The sequence below is a fragment of the Peromyscus leucopus genome, chromosome 9 (genome assembly GCF_004664715.2).
Source record: "Peromyscus leucopus breed LL Stock chromosome 9, UCI_PerLeu_2.1, whole genome shotgun sequence".
NCBI classification, from domain to species: domain Eukaryota; kingdom Metazoa; phylum Chordata; class Mammalia; order Rodentia; family Cricetidae; genus Peromyscus; species Peromyscus leucopus.
Window position 1 is genome coordinate 61,012,591 of NC_051070.1, and position 14,002 is coordinate 61,026,592.

Here is a 14,002-nt window from a genome sequence, read left to right on the forward strand (position 1 = left end):
CTGCCTGCCACGAAGAAGTAGGAAGAGGGTAAAAAAGAAGGAAAAGAGAGTGTTACTCAATTCAAGATGCTTGAAACAGATGTCCCACACTCATCAGCTCCATCACTAATCTCCATAGACCCTCCAAGGATGGTTATTCCCATGCCAAGGGAGTCCATGAAGAGATGGCCCATCCAGGACTCAGCTGTGATTGCTCTTGCTACAGTAAGGATCCCAGATGTGCTGTTTTCTGTCTTGTTTGGCTTTGGTCTCTGTGTGTGCATGTTCGTGTATGCAAATGAAGGCATGGGCATGCCATGAAACATCTATGGAGATCAAAGGACAGTCTCCAATGTCAGTCTTCATATTCCACCTTTGTTGAAACTGAGTCTTTGGTGGTTCATTGTTTGCTAGCTGGCTGGCTCGTTTCTCTCTACATGTGCCAGTCCAGCTGGCCCAAGAGCATCAGGAATTTTCCTGGCTCCATCTCCTGTGTCACTGTAGGAAATTGGGTATTACATTAGTGTTTGGTTTTATGTGAGTTCTGGAGATCTGAACTCAGGTCCTTGTGCTTGTGTGGCAAGTACCTTACTCATGGAGCCAGCCCTAGCATTCCTTGTTTTGAAGAGCATACCAAACCTAGCTATAAAGTGTTCTTGCAAAACTTCAGTCCAGACACCCATTGTGGGTGGATTTCTGTGCCACCTGGATTCCAAGAATGTCCAAATGTGTTGTGGGCTGGGAGATGCTGGTCAAACACTCATCGGAGGTGCCCTGAGGGCCTCAGTGTTTGCTTTGTCATTTGCTTTAGCTTGGGCTAGAAGACGCATTGCCACTGCTATCGCGAATGCCTTTCAGGACATATTAAAGAAGGATTTTCTAGCTGCTTGCCTCAGAATATCAGTCTCTGGAGACCAGAGGCTTTTTTTACAGCTTCTTAGAGACCCATAAAGATGAATGGAAAAATGTAGCTGGCACCTAAGTGAAATCTAAGGCTACAGGAGTTGCATCTGCTATCCGCTGTGACTTCAACAGTTGTTGCTTTTCCTGGAGTGCTTGGTGACTGCTTTGCCTTTAGCTTGAGGCTACCTTCAAGGAGAAGGAGTGAGGGGAATCTACAGGAAATTAAGTAGTCCCATATTCTTTTATTTTTTTTGCTATATAATTTTTTTATTCAACCACTTTCCCCCTCTCATGCCTCCTCCCACTCCCCTTCACCTTCCCCCCACCAACCCACCTTTCATCCCCTCCTCCAACAGGATAAGTTCTCCCATGGAGGGACAGCTAAGCCTGGTACATTCTGTTGAGGCAGGTTCAAGACCCTCCCTGCTGCATCAAAGCTGAGCAAGGCATTCGACCATAGGCAATGGTCTGCAGAAAGCCAGCTCATGCACCAGGGATAGATCCTGATCACACTGCCAGGGGTTCCTCAAACAGACCCCAGCTACACAACTGTCTCCCATATGCAGAGGGTAGGGTCTAGTCCAATCCCATGCAGGTTCTACAGCTGTTGGTCTAAAGTTTGTGAGTTCCTATGAGCTTGATTCAGTTGTCTCTGTAGATTTCCCCATCATGATCTTGACCCCCCACACACACACATACACTTTACTCATATAATCCCTCTTCCCTCTCTTCAACTGAACTCCCAGAGCTCAGCCTGGTGCTTGGTTGTGGATTTCTGCATCTGCTTCCAACAGTTACTGGATGAATTCTCTATGATGACAGTTGGAGTATTCACCAATCTTATTACCGGGGTAGGCCAGTTCAGACACCCTCTCCACTACTGCTAGTAGTCTAAGCTCGATCATCCTCATGGTTCCTGGGACTTTCCCTAGCTCCAAGTTTCTCCCTTATACCATAATGTCTCAAGATATCTCTTTCATTGCTCTCCCACTCTGTCCCTCCCCCAGCTCAACCATCCCGTTCCCCCATCCCCTCCCCTCTATTGCCCCCCCCATCTTCAGTTTACTCATTGGGATCTCCTCTGTTTCCCCTTCCCAAGGTAGTCCATGCATCTCTCTTAGGGTCTTCCTTGTTTCCTAGCTTCTCTGGAGCTGTGGGTTGTAGTCTGGCTATCTTTTGCTTTACATCTAGTATCCACTTATGAGTGAGTACATACTATGTCTGTTTTTCTGAGTCTGGGTTACCTCACTCAGGATGGTATTTTCTAGTTCCATCTATTTGCCTGTAAATTTCTTTTTTTGTGTGATATATATTTTTTATTTTACAATATCATTCAGTTCTACATATCAGCCATGGGTTCCCCTATTCTCCCCCCTCCTACGCCCTCCCCTTATCCCCAGCCCACCCTCCATTCCCACCTCCTCCAGGACAAGTCCTCCCCCGAGGACTGTGATCAACTTGGTAGACTCAGTCCAGGGAGGTCCAGTCCCTTCCTCCCAGACTAAGCCAAGTGTCCCTGCATAAGTTCCAGGTTTCAGACAGCCAACTCATGCAATGAGCACAGGACTTGGTCCCACTGCCTAGATGCCTCCCAAACTGATCAAGGCAATCAACTGTCTCACCTATTCAGAGGGCCTGATCCAGCTGGGAGCCCCTCAGCCTTTGGTTCATAGTTCATGTGTTTCCATTCATTTGGCTATTTTTTTTTCAATAATTGAGTAAAACTGAAATTTATTATATGCCACAGTCGTCCTAGGGACCTCCATGCTATATATATAGCCTCTATGGTTCTATGGGTTGTGGTCTGATTGTTCTTTATTTTATATCTAGAATCCACCAATGAGTGAGTACATACCATAACTGTCTTTCTGGGTTTGGGTTACCTCACTCAGGATGATTTTTTCTAGTTCCATCTATTTGCCTGCAAATTTCTTGATCACTGTTTTTTTACAGCTGAGTAATACTCAGCTGTATTGTGTATATGTACCACATTTTCTTTATCCATTCTTTGGTTGAGGAGCATCTAGTTTGTTTCCAGGCTCTGGCTATTATGAATAATGCTGCTATGAACATAGTTGATCTAGTGTCCTTGTGGTGTGATCAAGCATCCCTTGGGTATATGCCCAAGAATGGTATCATTGGGTCTTGAGGTAGATTGATTCTCAATTTTCTGAGAAACCTCCATATTGATTTCCAAAATGTCTGTACAAGTTGGCACTCCCACCAACAGTGGAAGAGTGTTCCCCTTGCTCCACATCCTCTCCAACATAAGCTGTCATCTATGTTTTTTATCTTAGCCATTTTGACAGGTGTAAGATGGTATCTCAGAGTTGTTTTGATTTGCATTTCCCTGATGGTAGTCCCATATTCTTAACAGACATATCCTTACAGGAGTATGCCTCTTCAGGAGAAGAGCAGTGTTCAAGTGCATTTTACTGCATCTCAACAGAGGCCCAGCCTGACGGTCATTATAGAAAGCATCAATGGCATTGTTTTGAAATTAGGGCCTTGTCCTTTACTCACTTTTTTTTTTTTTTTTTTTTTTTTTACTAGCAGTAATCTTAGAAAAGCAACATGAACTCTCTGGACATTTTGGACATCTTTCCCTGATCTGCTGTAGGGTGGCCCACCTCCTTCCATGCATCTGCACTGCCAGTGAAGTTATGTTCTATGTTTGAACCTGTCCTGAGGCTCCAGGTCAGCCACTGTTCATTAGATCTGTCAGACACCAGGCTGAAGCCAGAATGCAGACAGAGAGTTAGCACCATAATGGAGGAGAGTCTGGGGACCACAGGCTGCTCTTTGGGCCAGTTTCAGGCAGAGAAGGAATGACCCCTTAGTGGCATATGTTAGGCACTCTGGAAGCACCATACTCTTGTGTCACTAAGACACAACCTGGCTCTCTGCAGCCATTTTGCAAGGGGTGATGTACAGTGTGGCTTGGGCTAAGATTCTTCTTCCTGATGCCTCTGAAAAACCATCACTACCCACCCATTCATGATAGTGCATCCCTGGGAAGAGATCCAGACTCAGCTGGGTTGAGGCAGGTAACAACACTAGGAAGCAGGAGTTAGACCAGACACGGACATTTCAACTTTTCACCAATTTAGAGGAATTTCAGCTTAAACTAAAAGAGGTCAGAGCTAAAAATAATAGTGTCTAGGAATAGAAAGAGGGCTCCGGGGCTAAAGCACTGGCTGTGTAAACATGAGGATTGGAGTTCAGATTCCCAGAACCCACATAAAAGTTCGGTAGTCATGGTGGCCTGTCTGTAGCCCCAGCCCTCGGGGAACAGAGATGGAGAATCTTCTGGGCCATTTTTCCAGCTGTACTAGCCACATCAGTGACCTCCAGGTTCAGTGAGAAACCCCACCTCGGTAAATAGTCAAAGAAGATGCCTGATGTCAACCTGGCCTACACACACACACACTTGAACATGGGCACCACATACACATATGCTAAAAATAAATTAAATTTAAAAAATAGCTTTGTCTATTATATTGTTCTCATTTCCAATGTCACATTTGGGCAGGAGGTCATAGCAAGGGTGAAAGCTCTGCCCTAGGTTTTTGCTGTGTTAGAAATAAACACAGTCATTGCTCCTGTAGTCAACATTACCCACTGGAAACTGAAATCTGGAAATCGAGCTACTAGACATTCCTTCCAGCCCCAGCCCCAGCCTTAGAAGGGGTCAGTGGCCAGCTGCCTTGTGATTTGAGGGGCTACGGTATAAAACAATACACTAAGCACCCCACCCCTCCCTGTTCTGGTGGGGCAGGCCTGGGGTCAGCTCTTCTGCAGTCTTCCTTCCTTCCTCCCTGGCCTGCAGCAGAGTTTCCTGACTAGGAGTTGAAGTTGCCACCCATGGAATGGAGACAAACACCTCAGCGTGTGGTAGCAAGAAGCCACATCTCCAAGAGCAGAGCGCTGAGCAGCACCTCCTGCTTGGAGGCAGCCACAGGTCGATCAGGCCAGATTTCTACGCTTTCATGATCTAAAGCAGAGACAGTGGAAGCATCAGAACATCCCGGCAACTGAAACAAACAGAGAAGGGATCCAGCCGTGAGAATTGTAACTACTTGGACAGATCCTATCAGGAAGAACCAGCGCTGCTAGTGAGTAGGGTGGGGAGACTGAGAGCAGGCATTCTCAAGCACGGAGTGGATTTGGCCAACGAAAGCCTTCATAGAGCACCGTTTTACCTGTCCAGCTTTACAAATAAGATTGGCATGGGCTCAAGGATCTGGGGGAAACAGCTGTTGGATTTAGCATCAGTCCTAAGCTCCACATCAAAGAGCTTAATTGTTAGAGCACCTGGCGCATCCAGCTACCTGTGGCAAATACACTTGGTCCTCCGTACAAACAGACAACCATAATACACCAAATAAAGGACACAATGAATTATATGAAGGTATTTTTCTGGGATCCCAGAAATATGAATGGGGGCTTATTTTAAAACTGACATTATGCAACATTAATACGGTTTACCAGTCAGACTAATTTAGAAGCTGCTACATCTCAATAGTTTTGTAAATAATTGTTAAATACATTGGATTCAAATAAAGGAGAAATCCAGAAAAATCAAGAACAGAGAAAAGTATTTAATACATAATGTTGAATGGGTAAAGAGATTTATCTAGAACCAGATTCCTTGAGCTCAAATTCCCACTCTAGGACATGGGGGGGGGGTCTCATAACTTTGGACAGGCCCATTAGTTTTCTCTGCCTCAATTGGCTCATTTGTAAAATGTAGATGATAATTTACAAGATAAATTTGAGGAAAATGTAAAATCAATTATTTTTAATTCATTAGGCAATGAAAGAGCTAGTCAGATGTTCTCACCCAGTCTTAGTTAGGGTTCCTGTTGCTGTGATAAAACATGGTCAAAAGCAACCTGTGGAGGAAAGGATTTATTTCCTCTTACACTTCCAGGTAACAGTCAATTATCAAAGGAAGTCAGAGCAGAAATTTAAGGCACAGGCCACGAAGGGATGTTGCTTTTTGGCTTGCTCCTCATGGCTTGCTCAACCCCTTTTCTTATACATCCCTGGACCACCTGTCCAGGGATGGTACTATCCACAGTGAGCTGGGTGCTGCCCTGTCAAACAGCAATCAAGAAAATGCCCCTACAGAGCTGCTCATAGGGCAGTCCAAGGGAGACATTTTCTCAGTTGAGAGTTGCTCTTCCCAGATGACTGTAGCTTATAAGTTCATGAAACTAACCAGCACTGAATCCTCAAAAAAGAGCTTCGAAGTTAGGGAACATGTAGACATTTAAAAAAGAAATTATAGGAAAAGATTGTTCTGTGAGATATAATTTTTTATAGTGTCCAACCAACTACAAACTTCTGGGCTTATCTATTTTAATGAGGAGAAAATAGCTGTAAATTTTAAATTTAAAAATGGGCTAAAGTACTCACACTAAGTCATGACTCCTCTAAGTCTGGGAACATTAGTCAACATTAAGCAATGAGGTGATCCAAAGAAATGTCTCAAGGAAGTCCTTGGGTGACCTCTGCTCCCTAATGTCACTGCAAGAACAGGGGAGCACTTTTTGCTTTCATTCCAAGTTTTAGATACTTTTCTGCCAGCATCTTAGCTATTGTTAGGATTAAATGGAGTAATATGTATGATGCGCTTAAAAGACTGCCTGCTCTTGGCTCAGGAAATGGCATTAAAGTTCTGACTTTTTCCAGGATAGTCAGGCCACTTAATTACCCCACATGAGGGATTCAGTGCAGATATCAGAAAACTGTTGTCTGTAACCCTAGCACTTGGAAGGGTAACCCTGGAGGGTTGCCACTTTGGCCCACATGGCAGATTCTAGCCAGAGATAGACTATATCCTAGATGCCTCTCCATCTCCTCTCAATATGTCATCTTGCCTCTCCTCTCCAGCGCTTTCTTTTGTTCTCCCTTGTGGTGGTTTGAATAAAAGTAGCCCATAGGTCCATAGGGAGTGGCACTATTAGGAGGTGTGGCCATTTTGGAGTAGGTGTGGCCTTGTTGGAGGAAACGAGGCTCACAATCTTCCTTCCTGCTGCCTGCCAGTCTGGATGTAAAACTCCCAGCTCCTTTGCCAGCACCATGTCTGCCTGCACGCTGCCATGCTCCCTGCCATGGTGACAATGAACCAAACTTTTGAAACTGTAAGCCAGCTCAAATTAAATGTTTTCCCTCATAAGAGTTGTCCATGGTCGTGGTGTCTTTTTACAGCAATAGAACACTGACTAAGATAGAGCCTAGACAAGTGTTTAGCAAACCTATGTCTGCTCTCAGAGTGTGAGGGTAGAGGCTAGCCCACAGTCCTCAACCTTCCCTGAGAATATGGGCGGAAATGTATGTAGTGATTCAAATGTATGTAGTGATTCAAAGATTCTGAGCTAGCCCATGACATGTTCCCCGCCCCTCTCTCTTCCTCTCCTCTCCTCCCTGTGTGCGTGGTGGGGGGATGGGGAGAGAAGTGGGGGGCGAGAGAGAACATAAAAATAAATAAACAAAATCAAGGCTGGGGAAAACCTTGACATGAAAAGCAATTCCGTCACTGAATAGAAGGAATCTCAGTGTTGGGTGTATGTTCTAATAGACTCCATCTGCCGGCTTCCTGCCTCTTTTGCACCAGGACCTCGCACTGCACCCACAGCGAACACGCTCTTCTGTTTCCTACAGTCGAAAGTAAAGTGAAACTCTAGCACTTCCCAAAGCTAAGAGATGCAATTATAATAGGGAAAGATGAAAGGGCTGGACCTGGGGGTTTCCGATGTGGAAGTGACGATGATAAATACTACTAGCTGAAGATTCTACTGGGGACTCCTGCAGGCAGTGTGACTTGTTCCAACTTTTTTATTGGGGGGCTTGCTGAGAGTAAGGGGGGGGCAAAATCTCCAGGTTCTCCTGGGCACATTCCCCCTAGCGGCAGTCACTCCATCAACTGTGTCCTCTTTTCAACCATCAGCCAAGTACAGGACTCAGGGTAGTACGTGAGCTACTTCATAAGAAAGCAGAGCTACTGGGAAGGCCACAGCGAAGTGAAGCTTGGCTTACCTTTCTCAGTAAATAAATGGCTTCAGTTGCAGGAAAAAAAAATACATCTGGAGCATTGTCCTGCAGTTGAAAATGCAGAGTCTCATCACGATATGACAGCAGCATCCAACAGCTTGTCTGCTCACATGGATGTTCCCTAGGGGTGTCTGGTGTCCCCCAGCATGACGCGTACTACATCAGTGTGCGTAGGCATCCAGGTTCTCAGGTTGGGACTGAGCCACTACAGGGACAAGCATCTAATCTAGTACTTAATTCTTAAAAGTGATTAATCATGATGCCTTTGGGCTGGACTGAATAACAGTAAAATATCAACGAAACAAGACAGACCACTAACATGGACTCCTAGAATGTGAGAACCAAAATGGACCTCTGAATGATTTTATCCTAATTCCACACTGCAGCTAACTAAACTAAGCAAATTGCGCACTGTGAGTATTTTTAAATGGTGTTAAAGGACTCATAAAAAAAAACGGAAACATCTCAGCACAGAATAACCAGTATTTCCAAAAGTCTTGGTGTCCCAAAGACGTCTACTTCACATCCCTGTTTTTGTATCTATCACCATTAGTACTGCTTTTGTTTCAAAAATAAAACAACAAGATCTGAAGGGGGAAGTCGGAGCTGCGTGGGAGAGAAGTTTGTTTTGCTCCTTTCAACCTCCTTAGGTTCTGGCTGTACCACTGTGGACTCTGAGGTGTCCTCTTACACCCACAGGGATCTCATGTGAATGTCAAGGATGTTCCCAGCTTCCCAGGCCCCCTGATGCTTTTTCTTGTCATCTTTGAAGACTGGCCATGGAGTCTGACTATCATCCATGTTCGGGACAGCCCTGAGAAACCCATGGCGCCTCTCTCATACACTAGCAGAGAGGAAGCATGCTGGGAAAAATTCAAAACAACAGGGAGTGTGGACAGCCAAGATGTGGTGGCGAGGGCTGGGGGAGGAGGTGAAGTCTTGCTGGCTGTGAGAGGAAAAGAACTCTGTCCACTACTCAAGACAAACATTTCTACACTACATCAACCAGCTTTAGAGATGAAGCATCCAAGCCAGAGCATCTCCCAATGAAGACCAGCCATGGATGCTATTTCTATTGGTTTCTTACATTCCTAAGGAAACAGCCATAGAGTGCCATTGAACTCATTTGAAATACAGTATCTCCCCTTCAAGGTAGAAAAAAATTGCTTAGAAGGTTGTTCACCAATCTGAGTAAGCATACTTGAGCTATGCTCCCAGGAAAGCAGGAAGGTAGGGAAGGGACAGGGCTACCTTGTTCCCACCGAAATGAGGGGACTCTGGACAGTAGAGGACGGAGTTGAGGCCAGAGGAAGACACAGAGGAAGAAGCAGAAAACCCTGGTTCTGGGATTTCAGTGCTCAAGTTTATAAGCCATGGACCCAACACGTGGCTCACTCATGCAATCGACATACAAGTGCCACCAGGCTTCAGGGCTGCACAGATGGGTATCCCTGGCTTGACTGGGCTCTGCTCTAAGCAATGTGCAAGGCCAGGTGGGGTCTAGCACACCCAAGACTACTGCTACTTTCAGCTACACACTTGGCACCTAGAGATGCTCTTTGCCTAGCACAACACGGGTCAAGAGATACATGCTGAATGGATGTCATGTATGCACTCACCTTGTGGTAGGTTTGAACCTTTTAGGAAGTCCTGTAGAAAGGGTCCAGTTTAGCTGTAAATGCTTGACCCTAGTTGCAGTGGAGACTGCTTTACAAGTGAAGAAGCTGACAGAGCGGTTTGCCCAAAGCCATAGTCAAACTGGACCTAAGCTGGGCTTGGAGCCCAGGGCTCTGAGCAATGCTGCTAGGCCCCTTCCACTACGTCAGGTAACCAGATGGCCCTTGACATCTGCTGACAGTGGTATGCTCTTACAGTAAGCTAGTGGCCAACCTGTTACATATTCTTCATTGCAAAACATTAGAAGTGGTGGGTTTGTGTTCAAAACAGAAAGGCAGCCACTCCACATGCTCCCATACAGCTTCTCGGCATTGGTGTGGGCAGTGTTGAACAGTTCCATTTAACTGAAGCTCAGAACGGTTTATGGACAGTCAGAAGAACAATAAGGCTGATACGTAAATTTGGATCTGCCCTCAGTTGACTCTCTCCAACACAAGCATAGAATTAAAGATCTGCATCTGGAAGCTGACTGACTAGACTAAATACTAAGCATGCTAGGTTATAAGCAATGGTAAAATTACAAATAAACATGAATCTCTATAAAATTTTACATACTAAAACAATATCATTATCAGAGGATGGTTAGTTTGACATATGATTCCACTGAATTAAGAATTAAATATTCACCAAGTGAGGGTTGGCTTCAAACACCACAGGAGAGGTTGAGGATGCATGGCCCCATGGTATAAAGTCTTTGGCTTGTTTGGGGAGTTGACATCACTAAGAGAATGCTGGACGTATGCTACCTCATGGCACTGTAGAAAGTCTGTCAGTGTTGTCCTAAGGAATATCCCATCTTGGAAAACCAACTTCTGTTCCAGGTTATATGATTCTTAGGTTCTCCTAGGCCCTAATGACCCCCACGACAGACACTTGACTGTGAGAGAAGAGGCTCCAGTGACAGGAAGGAGAAAAATTGGCCTGGAACTCAGGTTCACACCACCATGTTTGCTACGGTGGGCCAGTGTCCATTTGCTATCATCTGATAATGCAGCTTACAAGGAGAAGGGAACCATGAACATGGAGCTCACTTGTGTTCTCCCAGCCTGGCTAGCTGTGTTCCTTGGAAGACAGCAGTCAAGATAATGCAGCAGAGGTGGGTCAAGGTTACACTCGTAAAGACTGTTTATGCCATTGTAGGAGCACGACACTGGCCTGGTTTTGTTCAATGTCGCACTGTCCTTCAGACTGTTAAAATATGAAAATAGCCTGCCTTGGAGGCTATTTTCACTGCAAAGGTGTTACACATCGGTGTGTTCCTATTAAACTTATCAGTAAACAGTAAGTGCTATTTAAGTATTTTACAAGTTGTCTGAAGTGTTAGTTCTCATTGAGATTGTTTTTAAAGGTTTCTGCGGAATTGAGATTCAGCACAAAGACTGGAAATGGAAGAAGGGCAGTGTGATCATCATCACACATACATGCTTACTCACTCATTCAGCTATCACTAAATAATGGCTACTCACTCATTTAGCTATTCTTGTAGTTAACATATATATGCGGATTGGCAAGATGGCTCAGCAAGTACGTGCTTGCTACCAACCCCGAAGACAGGTTGGAGGTGATGGAGTATTTGAGTGTGAGCACACCAGATAAGGCTGGTTGTTCAGGAACAAACCATGGGATGTGAGTGGAAGAAGCAGGGCTAGAACCTAGATTCAACCAGGGGAGGTAGCTGGCATGAGAAAGGGGGCTTCTGAGGGACACGATCTCTAAAAGGAGGCTTCTGCTCTAAGAGTGCCAGCCTGAGCCTGGGCAGGTAGTGTAGCCACTAGGAGAGTCCAACTTCAGGACCACCTCAGCCCAAGGCAGTCTCCAAAGACATTCCGTCCTTGTGTGGAGCCTGCTAAAGAAGCGAGGAGCCCAGGCGAGATGCTGACCTCTCCACACACATGCTTTCAAAAGAGTCAAAGGGGCTTTTGAACTGGGAATGAGAAATGAATAAATGGCAATATTTGTCATATTTAAAAATGGGCTTTCTGTGGTTTTTTTTAAGCTTGAGTTTAATAGCTATGGCTCTCTCTCGAGACTAGAAAGATAGAAAAAGACAAGAGAATTATTGTTGTTGTTATTATTATTATTATTATTAATTTTAACTCAATAAAACAGAGACACAAGGTCACTTCCTTTGGGACATGGAATGTCTACTTGATGTTACATGTTTTATCCCACTCTTTCAAGATTACCAGTACTGAGCTAGCTTCTGTGCCCTACATCAGCTGGAACCTGAGGGAAGGACAAAGTATGTGGCCTGAGAAATCACAGCCTCACCACTGTGAACTGGCCCTGCCACAATGGATGGTGCTCCACATCTTCACTAAATGTCTACTGAGCCCTCCCGTGGGTCAGACTTTGTGCTCAGGGAGGCCATGCTAAAGGGAGTTCATGGTCTAGCCTCTGTACAACAGGGCAAACTTCAAAATGCCCTTATAACAGGTGACCACATCAAATGGCCTTGTCACTTGCCATTTGGAAGATGACAGACATCAGTCTGCCCAGGCATGGAACCTCTCACTCAATAGAAGCAGAATGGACAGAGCGAATGAAATGACCTAATCCATGTGGAATAACTCTGCTCTCACAGTTCATTCGAAATAACACTAGTGCGAGCGACCATGTGTTTATAACTCGGGTTACACAGCATCACAAATGTCATGGAAAATTTCACCATTGAAAGATAAACTTGGAGCACTGGGGGCAGCTTTCTCCCAGTCATGCTATCCTTTGGTTGGTGGGGCCACAACTCACAGCTTACGAGCCTGGAGCAGGGCCTCGTGGCAGCCAGGATCAGGCTCTCTGTACCACCTCAACTTCCAGCCACGCTAGGATTTGTGGGTATATCAGTTCTGCTGACGATGCCCCCACCCAGCTGCAGCAGCCTTAGCCAGGCAGCCTTGCTTCTCTAGGGCTCCAAGGTCCCGCCCATGCTGCCCTGCCCCCCTCACCCTCTGAAGAGAGGCACTCACCCTCAAATCCACCCTTCTCCTCCGGCTCTTTCCAGCTGAGCAGGCTGGATTCAGAAAGCTGTATTCTACTCTTCTCCATTTCTGCTACTCCTCTGACTTTCAGTTTTGAAACTCAAAGGTGGGAGCAGCTCAGATTTACTCTCAACAGTTTCAGTTTTTTTTTAATTTGCGGGCCTGCTTGGCTACCTTGGCCAATGCCCCAGCCTCTTCCCCAGTTGATTGGCCAAATTAGTGGCTACCTTGCATGGGAGTGGTTTTATTAACTGCAGAGATCTGTCTCTGCACTCATAAAGTTCCTACATGAACCTCTAGGTTTCTTTAACGCTAACCATTCCCATTCCTTCATTACTAACACACAGATGGGACTGAGACCAGAAACTTGAAGCACTCAGGATCTTATCCACAGCAGACTCTGTTAACCAGATGTGAGCTCACACATCTGCAATCCTAGCTCTTGGGGGAGGTAAAAAACAGAAGGATCACACCAAGTTCAAGGCCAGCCTGGTCTACCTAATGCCATCCAGGCCAACTAGGGCTAGATATCAAGACCCTACCTAAAAAGAACACTTGATTGATTGACTGAAAATGAACTCTGAAATAACTGCTACATCTGGTCTTCTTTTGGTACTACTGTAAAGGGGATTAATGTATTTTATATAGACCCCCTGATGTGGGGACAGTAGTTAACAATTTCGCCCTGAGAAGCTATGCAGAAAAGCCTTCTCTCTGCTGGACTTGGAGTCTTTTACTCCATGGTAGCTGCCTGTGTTGTATTATCTTCATTCTCCCGAAGGCCGATGGTGTTACCGATGACCTCTCCTGTGTTGCTGAAGCATCCATCTTCCATTGTTTGATTGTTCCCACATGGGAGTAAGGATTAGCAAACTGCGCAGAGCTCTGAGGGTAGAAAAGGGAATGGTTTGGTTTTGTCTCTGAGGGAGAAGACTGCCAAGGGACATTTTGGACTAGGTTTGAACAATAAATTCAGTTTCACCGAATGGGAAAGATGCCTGTCCTGGGGTTGACACACTGCAGGAAGCACACAAGGGGAAAGTGTGATAAATAGAAAATAGAACAAGGGGCAGCCTGGGAGGAAAGCTTGTGGTAGGAAAAGGACAGACGGAGCATCTGGGAGCTGCGGCAGGTGGCCCTCATGTTCAGGAGGAGTTTCCATGAACAGTGCTTAGCCCGGGTGACTGAGTGGGAAAAAAGAAACGGAAGCCCTTCCAAACACACAGGGAAAGCTTGAAGGTGAATACACAAGGCAGGAAGTCACTCCCCCTCCTGTTTGAATGTCTCCTTCCTTTACCAGGGCTTTGAAAAGAGATCCGTGGTGGCACACGCCTTTAATCCCAGCACTTGGGAGGCAGAGGCAGGCAGATCTTTGTGAGTTCGAGGCCAGCCTGGTCTACAGAGTG